We start from the raw sequence: 12,736 nt of genomic DNA on the forward strand, positions 1-12,736 counted from the left end.
ATCTTTGTGGATCATTAAAATTCTTGATTTCTGTAATGTGATTTCTCCATGTTCTAATTTATCCTATTACATTTAGAAGAAATTAGAATTTGAGTTCTAATTAGTTTTCTTATTTTTCATAAGCTTTGTGCAGAAATTTTAATCGTGATAATTGTCTTTCACAAAGTCTTTCTAATTCTGCTGCTTTAGAATTCTAACTTGAGTTTTTAAAAGTTAAATTTTTAGAAAATCCAATATACCCCCTTTTTGAATTTGTATCATATATAACGGGACCCACAATCTGGTATCACAGCTTCGACTCTTGACTTCCCAAGGCTTAACCACTTAAGAGAAAAGATCCCATGGCTGCCCCATTACCTCTTACATCTTTAGAACGTCAATCAATTTCTAGACCACCTCTATTCAATGGATCTAATTACTCTTACTGGAAAACTAGAATGGAGAACTTATTAAATCAGTTGATATTAATTTTTGGAGAATCATTATTAACGGTCCTCACATTCCTATGAAAACTGTTGAATATCAAAGAGAACCAAAAATAGAAGAACAACACAATGATGCAGATTGGAACGATATCTCTAAAAATGCAAAAGCTATAAATATTATTCATTATGCATTAGACCCAGCAGAGTATAACAAAGTTTCTGGATGTAAGTTTGCAATAGAAGTTTGGGACAAACTCAAAGTTACCTATGAGGGAACAAACCGAGTTAAAAAATCCAGAATAAATATCCTTTGGAGAGAATATGAAATGTTTAGCATGAGAGAAGAAGAATCTATTGCGGAATTAAATTCTAGATTCACAAACATAGTCAATCCTTTGAGAATTCTTGAAAAGAAAATTTCTAAAGATGAGCTTGTTAAGAAAATCCTTAAAATTCTACTAAAAAGTGGGATTCTATTGAAATTATCATGAATTACGAAGAGAATCCAATAACTTATGACTATTTGATGGGAGCTCTCGTTTCTAGTGAAGATAGCTCTTCTGATCTAAACATAATGACTTAGCTCTTATTGCTAGAAAGTTCAAAAAGTTCTATAAGAAAGGTGGAAAGCCTCGCAAAAATTTCAACAAAAAGAACTTTTCACCTAAAAATACCAACTTACCTAAGAAAGAGCCTTTAGAAGTAGTTTGTTATGAGTGCAACATACCGAGTCATATCAAGCCTAATTGCCCTAAGTTGAAATAGAAGATGAAGTAATTGTAGCTGCTTGGAGTAATTTAGATGATTCTAGTTTTGAAAGCTAGAATGGTTAAGAAGAAGTTGTAAATATCTGTTTGATGGCCATTACAAATTCTGACTCCAAGGAAATCATCACTTTGACATCAACACACAGAGCTGAAAGTAGCAAAATAGAAACAGCAGGCCACAAGCAAGATGAAAGCGATGTAAGTATCTCTGAACTTGAATTTGAAAGTAATCTTCTAGATACTTATAGTAGTCTTTACACTGAATTTGAAAGACTTGCTAAAAAGCATAAGCTTCCAAAGAAAGATTACCAAAACATGAAACCTAAATATAATCATCTAAAAGATGCTTTTTATCAAGAAGTAACATGCAAAAATCTTATTATAGAGATCAAGTGTCATGACCCGTCTCCATGGGCTAGACTAGCACTAGGACTTGGGAAAGCATAAAGCATTCAAAGCTCGTAGTAAGCTTTTCCTATCCATTATCACTTCTAGGTCAAATATTATATAAACCTAACATTTGATCCAAAGCACATAAAATATAAATTTATAATTATTTCAAACAAGTTCAAAGTTTACAGTAATTGCATAATTTTTCTATTACTTATATGCACAGGAATCCTTCTAAGATAAGGGGTGAAATTACTCCAGAGGTATCCAAAGCAAATCATAGAGGAATCTAATGACCTAAAAAAAAAATGAGGTGGGGGTGAGTGCCTTAGCTCAATGAATAGTAATAAGCATTACAAATACCACACACAATCATACAAATGATTTCATTAAATTTCTAAAATGTCACACACTTCATTCACACAATGTCACCTAGTATTACAATACAGTTTAATATAGACGCAAATGGAAACAAGCCGGTATAAACCTTAAAGTATGGAATTATATTTATTAAAGATACATTTAAAAAGTAGAGCTTTCAACATCATAACGTCTTATATTTCATTAAGGCGGATCACGCATTACAATAGTTTCCTTTTTTTCTTTTCTTTTTCTCTGTTACTCATTTTTCACGATAGAGGAGTCCATCCCTCTATCAAGGCATGAGGAGTCCATCCCCATTACGGACCGAGCAAGACATCCCCCAAATATGAGCCGAGCAGTCGATCCCCCATACGGCCAAGATACCATTAATTCATGTAGTTCTATCATCATACTCCACATCTCTCCTCTTTTCCCTTTATTGTTTAAAACATGGAAATGAAAGTTCCAACACTTATAGCACATTTCATCCAAACATATTCGTATCACCAAGGCAGCGCAATAAACCAAACAAGCACGAAAATTGCATCACTTGACACCAATAACCCAAATTCAAAGATTATAGTAAGTAGACGTAATATCGATCAAAATAATTACGTAACAACAAATTCAGGTTTGACTCATTGTCCTATCCAACAAAATTGAGTAAATGAGCAATCATTGATTCAAGAAAACGTAAGTAAATAATACCAAGCATAAGTTTCATTTCAATTAATCGGCTAAAGAAACACGAATAGAATACATGATTGAGGTATGAATAAAACTTAGCACTACTCATAGTTCAAGCAATATTAGTTAGTTATCCTTCTCTCATTCGATTCTCTAATAGCTGTTGTTGAATCCCTTGATTCCTTGAGAACATACTACAAGAAGGTTATAAGTAAGAATTTATTTATTATCATTATTTTTTTTAAATTATTAATTCTCTTACTTGTGGTCTAATTTTTTTTTAAACTTTTTGTTGATTACTTTAATTTATTATCCAAAGCTACCTAAACTCTACTTTGGTTATCCATTCAAATCACTTTACTTTTATCATATTGGGTTATAATTTGGTTTCATTATCTCACTAAAATTCGGCAGCACCTCCAAAAAAAATCAGATTAATCATTAATCATTAATCAAAATATCACAATTTCAATGCACATATCATATATATTAACACAGCCCATCTGTCGGGCAATTCAATTTCTCATTTACAGTTCATTTCCATCTACTATAATCCTTTCTCATTTTCTATAATTGTAAGTTAAATATTTTAATTCTAGAATGGAATTTTCCACATCTCATATCCACAATTCACATCACTCAACCACACAAATATTATCAGGCAAAGCAAAAATCTTAACCAGACGCAACAGCTGTATTTCAAGCATTAACAACCAATCTCAAGTTAACAAGTAATCGTAAGGGATAACTATTTGGATAACAAAATATCCACTTAATAATAATAAATGCAAATTTAACTCGACATTTAATCCAATTAGAGTAAGCAAAAGGCGAATAACATTCAATATAAAATTTCGAGATGAATCTCTAACATATAATAAATACTTCATTTAAATCATTAACACTTTAGTCACAATAAATGTTTTTATATTTAAACCCATTAAGAAGAATAGATCACTTATAGGAATGCAGGTAGAATGCATGATTTAGGTATAGATAATACTTAATACTACTCACAGTACTATGGAACGGTAACGACTCTAATTTTGGTTTCCTGTAGCAGTTGAAGAGTCTAGGCAACCTAAACAAATATTTAATTTAAGAATAAACCTTCATTAATATACAGATAAATTGGTAATTATTTCCCTACTATCTTAAACTCAATTCACAGAGGTTCTGCGGAAATCCAACAGAGTATCCCTTAAAATTTGAATGTTACCACCTGTTTACACAAACTCAATACGCAAACCACAATTTCCACAAACAACTCTTATAGCCCATCCATCGGGAAATTCTCATCTCATCGATAATATAAAAAGCATATATGTTTATACAACAAAAATGAAAAGCATATAAATCATTTCTATTTCTAAATTTTCATTAATATGTCTCTAGCTAAAGTTAATGTTAATTATCGGCTTGATATTACAGTGTTAACTCACATATATAGCTAAGTAAATTTGAGCATCGCTAAGAAAACTAAAACTTCCTCTAAAATTAAATTCATACTAACAGTCGTTGCCACCTGCTTTCAAACAAATATTTATTTCATTTTATAATTGGCCAAGCCTTTCTAAATCATAATATTTCATGTTATATCTATTTTTAATTATAAAATTTATTTCTAGGATTATTTGGCACCCAAATAATGAAGTTTCTATGAATTTTCGGCTATGAAATCATATAAATATTTTTGCGTCAAACTAAAGTTTGAGTAACAAATGCATCAGTCTACCCAGATAACTAAATATTTAGAATCTACATGGAAAGAGCTATGTTCTATTCCTAATGTGCTCCGGTCATTGGAGCCGCCAGCGCCACCGTCCATGGTGGCTGAAAGGCAGCAGTTCCAAAATTTCACAAGTTTATATTGTTTCGTCAAAAATCTTATACAGATTTCAACTTTACAATCTATTTTTATTCGTCATACCAAATATAATTCAAATCCCAATTTAATTGAATTTAAAAACCTAAACTTCAGAAATTTATGAAATCCCATATAAAAGTAGGATTAATCGATGGAAATAGATATAAAGGTATTGTAAATGAGGTTAAAACTTACCACGTTGGAGGAAGTCACCAACGGTGAGTTCTTCTAATTAGAATGAATCTTCCCTTCTTTCTTTGTTGTTTATGTCTCACGATTCAAACTAAATAAAAGAACTCGAGGGTCAAGGATGAAGAGAGGACGCCATGAGGGTTATTTTCATAGCCTCAAGTGATGACCCATGATTATTGTTTTGCCGAAAGTGGAGGAGGAAGAGACTGTGAAGAAGAGAGCAATATGGAATCACATAGAGAGGTAAGAGAAGATTCTCTTTTCTAGTTTGATTCAACTAGTCTTAAAACATTATAAGTATCATCTGATTTGATTCATAGGTTCTGGTTTAGTTTAGTCCTAATCCTCTTGGTTTATTTAGTATTTCCTTTTGGTTCATATGTTTGATTTATTACTTGCTTGATTTATTTTTAGAGCCTAGTGTTATAAACACTAATTTTATTTATTTTATTATTATTGTTATTATATCTAGAAAATTCTCGAATTGCCGATACCTGACAATGCTATTATGAACCAAGGCCCGACACTAGTTGTGAGCCTAATTAAGTTAACTTCAATCCCTATACAGAGGCCCATAACTTCGAAAATATGATATTTGATTTAATATAAATCAAAAATAATTTGAAAACAAAATTACAGGATGTTTCAATCTCCCCCTTTAAGGAAATTCGTCCTTGAATTTGAAGAATTGTAAGGAAGACAAGTAGCACACACGAATAAGTTCGAAATTAGGTTAGCTCATTGAGGGGTACAAGAAGAATAGTTTGAATACAAATGATGAGATAAAGCAAATGAGGAAAATTAAGGGTACTGTTGTTGTATTTTAACTGCCACTTTCCCATTTTCAAAGCTCTAAAACACCTTTTAAATCTTACCTTTAACTCAAGGTTTCTAGAAATCTTAAGAGAGAATGTCATCTTTTGAAATTCAAAGTTTACAACCAATTCAATCAAACCAAAAATTGCAAGTAATCTTAAATAATGATAATCACATATCAATTGATTTTCTATGCCAAAATCACTCTACTTCCATTCTTAAGCCGAGTGAACTATTTAATTATGCTGTCCATGTTTATGGCCCAGAGCATTGCTTCTAGGCCTTACATTTTTTGGACTGGGCACCTTGCCCCTAGATCTAACACTAGTGACTCCGTTTCATCCTAGATCATCCGAGTACGATGCAAAATCACTCTACTTTGAAAATTATGGTAGTCTTAACAAAAAGAAAAATCATAGCAAGAAGAATGCAAAATAATCTACATTTGTTACCACTAATCCTCCAGGACCCAATATTTGTTGGGTACTTAAATCTACTTGATAATTTCATGTGTGCCTAAGGAGAAAGCTGAAAATAGAAATGTAGCATATAGAGAGCGCTTGCTCTAGGTATATGACAGTGACAAAAAGACGTTCACCATATTAGAAAAGAAAAAGGGAGGTACAGTGAGCTTTGGTGACAAAGCCAAAGGTAAAATAACTGGTATTTGTGTGGTAGGTTCTAATCCTTCAAGCATGTTTAGTGGAAGGATTGCATTATAATTTATTAAGTGTTAGTCAGATTTGTGATAAAAATAAAAGAGTGATTTTTCAGTCTTCTCATTGTGAAGTACAGAATATGCATGATAACCAAACTCTATTTGTTGGAAAGATTTAGAAATATATACCCAGTTGATCTTTCTCATATGCATAACCAAGACATATGCTTAGTTTCTGTTGATAATTCTAGTTGGTTATGGCACAAAAGATTAGGACATGCAAGCATGCAACTGATTTCTAAACTTTTAAAGAAAGATCTAGTCGTGTCAAAGTTAAAATTTGAAAAAGATCACATCTGTGATGCTTGTCAGTTGGGCAAATAAACTAGAACTTCTTTCAAATCTAAGGGCGTGATTTCTACTTCTAAACCTTCAAAGTTACTGAAGTACTTTTGGGCAGAAGCTATAAACATTGGTTGTTATATTCTAAACAGGGCTTTGGTAAGATCTAAACTCAAAAAGACTCCATATGAGTTATATAAAGGTAGAAAGCCAAGCATTGGCTACTTTCCCATTTTTGGGTGTAAGTGGTTTATTCTAGATAAGAAGAAGAATCATCTTTCTAAATTTGATGCTAAATCTTATGAAGGAATTTTTCTAGGATATTTTGCTAATAGTAAAGCATATAGAGTGTTTAATAAGAAAACTTTAGTTGTAGAAGAATTTATCCATGTTGTTTTTTATTAAACTAATTCTACTTCTACAAATATAGAAAATGATGATGTTGTAGACTTTAACTAAGAGAAGCAGAATGAATTGCTGGAATAGCTAGAGCAACTAGAAAATGCGCAGAATGATGAAAATCCAACTAAACCAGAAGATGGATATGAAGAGCAGAACAACTCAGAAAGCCAAATGCCAGAACCAAAAAATGAAAATTTTAACTTACCAAAAGAGTGACGATTCCACAAATATCATCCTCTAGAAGACATCGTTAATAACCCTTCAGAAAGGATGATGACTAGCGCTCAATTAAGAAGAGATTTTGGTAATTTTGCTTTCATTTCTTAATTAGAACCTAAAAATATAGAAGATGCTCAAAATGATGAAAGTTGGATTCTTGATATGCAAGAAGAACTGAATTAGTTTAAGATAAACCAAGTTTGGAAACTTGTTTCTAGACCTAAAAAGCACTATGTTATTGGAAAACAAAAATCAATGTTAAGAAATAAGCTTGACGAACATGGTAAGTTTGGGAGAAACAAAACTAAATTAGTGGCTCAAGGGTACAACCATGAGGAGGGCATCGATTTTGATGAGACCTTTGCTCTAGTTGCTAGACTTGAGACCATTAGAATGCTTTGTGCATTTGCTTGTTTTAGAAACTTCATGTTATATCAAATAGATGTAAAAAGTGCTTTTCTAAATGAAGAAGTGTAGAACAACCACCCAATTTTGAAGTTTATGAAAAACCAAATCATATTTATAAACTTACTAAAGCTCTTTATGGTTGAAAACAAGCTCCTAGAGCTTAGTATGAAAGATTGAGTAAGTTTTATTGGAAAATAGCTTTTCTAGAGGAAAGGTAGATACTACACTATTTATCAAAAATTAAGCACCTGATATTCTAGTTGTTCAAATCTATGTTAATGACATAATCTTTCACAATAAAAAATTCACAAATTTGTGACCAACAAATCGGTCGCAAAATATAAGAAATCGATCGCTAAATTCAATCAGCGACCGATATTAATCGGTCGCAAAAGTGCTCATTGTAAAAAGTTTTGCGACCAAATTACTAAGCAGTCTCAAATTAGCGACCGAAAAGTCAGTCGCAAAACTATAAATATTGGTCGCTAATTTTCATTGTGTATTCCTTCTAAAATTTGATCTCAAATTGGTCGTAGATTATGTCGGTCGCAATTAAGAATAGAGGTCGCAAATCGATTGCAAATTTTGAAAGCGATTGGTCAGTGATCTGTCGCAATTTTAAATTTAGCGGCTATAATTTTGGCTGTAGTTCGATTGCGAATCCGTTGCAAAATATAATTACTAAAAAAAATTTAATAATATTAAAAACCATAATTTTTTCCACCTGTCAATACCGGCATATATAAATATATATATATATATATATATATATATATATATATAACAATCAGAAGCATCATCATCAAGATCACAACACAATAACAATGTAAAAATGTAATTGTTAATGTAAAGTACTATACAAAATATGAAAAAATCACAAAAAGCTAAAAAGATCCAAAATCAAATCTAAGAGGTTGGTCATCTACACGATCCAGTCTCGTAGTGCCGGGAGGATTATATGCTAGATGTGTCGTAGTGTCGGCAGGAGTGACCAAGGTATCATCTGCAGTATTGGGATTAACAGGAGACGGTAGTGGCTGATGCAGAGTTGTAGAAACATCTCGATCTGTAGCAGGTAGAGGATCAGAGGAAGAAGTACCAGCACTAGGCTGGCCGGACATCTGCATGACATGCGCCTTAAGCTCTGCAAGCTGTCTCTCTTGCTCATCAACACCAGCCCATTATGCAGTAATCTCCTCGGCACTGTAGTAGGGGTGTGGTCTTGAGGCTGCTGCAGAAGCGTACGATGTTGAGACGCAGCAAAACTGTGATGCTTGAGACCCGATGCCATATACTTTCCTCTTCTTTTTGCCCCCTACGGCCTGCAAATAAAGTGCTAACTAATCAATTCTTGAGTCAGATTCAGCCTGAAAAGAAACAACATGCTCTCGAGCTGTATTGTAGTTCTCCTGAAAACAACAAATTAATTAATCAATGTAGTTACAAGCTTTATTATATTGAGCTTGTACACGTAAGAGACAAATAGAAGATAAATGTAAATATTTTTCATTATTACTTTCATTGAGCCCGACGCACGTCTGTCGACAAACATATTTCCATCGTGGTCCTTTGCGTGAGTGTAAGTAAGCACCTCCATCGGTGTAGGCTCACAACCATATTTTTCAGCCTATAATGGATTTTTATGCATGATATATTAATGTGGTGTCATTTTATTAAACATCAGTTTTGTAACTGTGACTAGTTGACTCATTAATAATCGAGATGACTCACTCCATAAGATTGTACTTAGGATGAACCTTCAACCCAACGTTTGGCGTAGGATCAAACCATTCACATTTGAATAAGATTGTGGATTTGATTGGTAGGGATGGATATTCTAACTCCAAAACCTCAATCAATTTGCCATAAAAATCATTTGACTCATCACTGTAGTTTGATCCCTTTATGCAAACACCACTGTTCATTGTCTTTCTGCTTGCCCCATAACCTCAGTGTGAAACTTGTAACCATTTACGAAGTAGCCAGAGTAGGCATTAGCAACCGGTAGAGGTCCCCTTGCTAGATCAGTAATGAATCTGTTATCAATATCGCTTTCCGAGCTTCGAGCCTATGGGAAATAGTAATGACACAAGTGAAATCTATGAATGTACAAATATATGTTAAGTAACTAGAAAGTTTCTTACATAACATTTGAACCATTCTGAAAATTCAGTGTCTAGTTTTGCATCAACTGCTGTATCAGTCAAATTGGGATTTTGTAGCCGTAAAAGCTTGATATATTTCCTATTTATGAATGAACAAAATTATCATAAATATGATTTAAGTAAGCTGTATTAAGTTCAGACTCTCTACAAGATTTATATTTACTATACAAATAGTGTAATCTCTTCGCAATTCAACAAAATATAGGTTTGAGCTGCTCGTATGTCTACATCAGTCAATCGTCTTTTTTTTTATTTACCAATCGTGTGCCCAGGATAGATGAAAATTGTTAGATTTCCTTCTAACTCAGATTCTATTTGATATCCTCCGTCATCATTATGTGGCACTCCCCGATGCTTGGCGTAAACATGTGGTTCGAAGTAGTGTGAACAGAAGGTGGAAGCTTCTTCCACCAAATATGCATTGCAAATTATCCCTCGACCTTTGCCTTATTGCGCACATTCTTTTTAATTTTCTACAGGTGTCTATAATTGTACAAAGACAACTTGATTAGTATGAGTTGAAATAACATTGTAATGATTAGAATGGGATGGTAGTGATTCACCTCTCAAATGGACACATCCATCTATATTGTACCGGTCCTGCTATACAACATTCATAGGGCAAATGCGACAGATGCTTCATAGAATCAAAGAAGCTGAGTGGTAAAATTCTCTCCAATTTGCATATCACTATTGGGATTTCTCGCTCCAATTGGTCCATACCATCGCATCAAATAACAGTCATCGTCAATTCCTTGAAAAAGAGACTCAATTCTGTCATTGCTTCCCAAATTTTCCCTAGCAACAATTCCCGAAATGCCATAGGAATCAATCTTTGCATGAAAATATGACAATCATGGCTTTTCATGCTAAACAATCTATATTTCCTCATGCCTACACATCTACCCATATTTTAACAGTATCCATCTGGAAACCTTAATGATCGAACCCATTTGCATTCTACTTGCCTTTGGGATTTATCTAGAGAATAACATGCCTTTGGAAACTTTCAAGTAAGTATAGATTGCTCGAGTTTTGGTCGACAACAAATTTCCTTCATGTCTGCTCTCGCTTTTGCATTATCCTTGGATTTCCCCTCAATGTTCATGACAGTGTTGAGCAAATTTTCAAACACATTTTTTTCTATGTGAATCACATCAAGGTTATGATGTATAAGAAGTGAACTCCAGTACGGCAAATCCCAGAAGATGCTTCGCTTTTTCCATTCGCTATTCTCGCCAATTCAACCATTTACCTCTTTTGCACCTAACTTTGTACCTTTCATAAGTCCGAGATCTTCAATTTCTTGTAATATTTCAGCTCTAGAATTCACAGGTGGAGGGGGATCAAAAATAGTCGTGTTCTTTCTAAAGCACTGTCGATTTCTCCTCCGAGGGTGAGATTCTACTAAGAATTTGCAATGACAATCAAACCAACATTGTTTACCTCCATTTTTTTTATTGTAAATGCATTAGTGTTTTCCATGCAATGAGGAAGCCAATTTGCCTGCCGTACTCCACCCAGATAACATTCCAAATGCTGAAAAATCACTGATGGTCCAAAGTAAAGCAGCTCGCATTATGAAATTCTGATTGGCCGAGATATCAAACGTTTCAACCCATACTCCCATAAATAATTAAATTCGGCAATCAAAGGTTGCAGAAACACATCAATCTTGTATTTCGGATTATTAGGGCTAGGTACAATAACACACAAAAATATGTATTCATCTTTCATACACATTGACGATGGTAGATTATATGGTGTGACAATGATAGGCCATGATGAATATTGTAGTCCTGATTGGCCAAACAGCTGAAACCCATTAGTACAGAGCCCCAATCTCACATTTCTCATATCAGTAGCAAACACAGGATGATTATTATCAAAGTGTTTCCAGGTTTCAGAGTCTGACGGATGGGTCATTATACCTTCCTCGCATTCATGCAAAGCATGCCAATCTCATGTGTTCAGATGTCGCCTCAGATGTATATAACCTGTGCAGGCAAGGAACAAGAGGGAAATAATACATCTTCTTGAAAGCTTCTCTTTGCACTCTACCAATCCCTTGACCCCGCCGTTGATATCTTGGAAGATTACAAAACTTACATTCTCTTAATTCGGAGTCAACACCCCAGTATATCATATAATTATTTCGACAACAATAAATCTTTTCCATGGGTAGTCCTAATTCCCGAACTAATTTTTTTTGTCCGGTAAAAATTATCCACCATCGAATGGCCTTCAAGTAACATTTCTTTTGATAGCTGCTCAAAATCATCGTAACACCTTTCTAAAAAATGGTGCTCCGCTTTCATCTGAAGTAATATGCCACTACAGATAGAACTGAATGATTCTTGCATCCAGGCCACAATTCACTGTTAGCTGCACTTAGCATGTCGAACAATTGTTGTGCTGTATAGTTTGGCAATTTCTCCATATACTCCCAATGAAATTCTGCTCTACCCGCATCGATTACCATATCATTGCATTGATTACCATAATGAAATTGATAAAGCTGACCTTCTGGACTTATAGAAATAGAGTGGCCTGACCCACTGGAAACTCGAGGTTCACCATGGTGTATCCATTCTTAATAATTTTCCATCAACCCATTTTTGCATAAATGAAGTTTAATTGTATCGATATCTAAGAAGGCTCTATTTTGACACTTCATGTGATTACATGGATACCTCAACTTATTACCATCCATACAATTGGGATTACCAACTGCAAACTACATAAACGATTCCAATCCTTGCAAGAATTCTTGTCTTAATATCCCATTGACCTCGTACCTCCAGTACATCCAATCTCGATTAGTTCGCATTTTTTTACCTAACACTCTGTTTATAAAGGACAAATTTTATATGATTGCATTGGTCCTAAAGCATCATTAAAACATGCCAAAAGTAATGTTCTATATACATTTCTAACTTACTAAGGTTATTTCTATAATAAAGGTAACTACATATATGTAAACTCACCAATGAATTTATGTTCTAACTAAGGTGTATATATATATATATATATAT

At 33.6% G+C, this 12,736-nt stretch overlaps 1 pseudogene; it reads right to left on the reverse strand.

Moving 5' to 3' along the window:
- Positions 1-8,717: 8,717 nt before the first annotated feature.
- LOC149494648 (uncharacterized) lies at positions 8,718-11,880 on the reverse strand (annotated as a pseudogene).
- Between the last annotated feature and the right edge of the window lie 856 nt (positions 11,881-12,736).

This window comes from Jatropha curcas, chromosome 7 (genome assembly GCF_041381405.1).
Source record: "Jatropha curcas cultivar XTBG-Jc1 chromosome 7, XTBG_Jcur_1.0, whole genome shotgun sequence".
Taxonomy (NCBI): Eukaryota; Viridiplantae; Streptophyta; class Magnoliopsida; order Malpighiales; family Euphorbiaceae; genus Jatropha; species Jatropha curcas.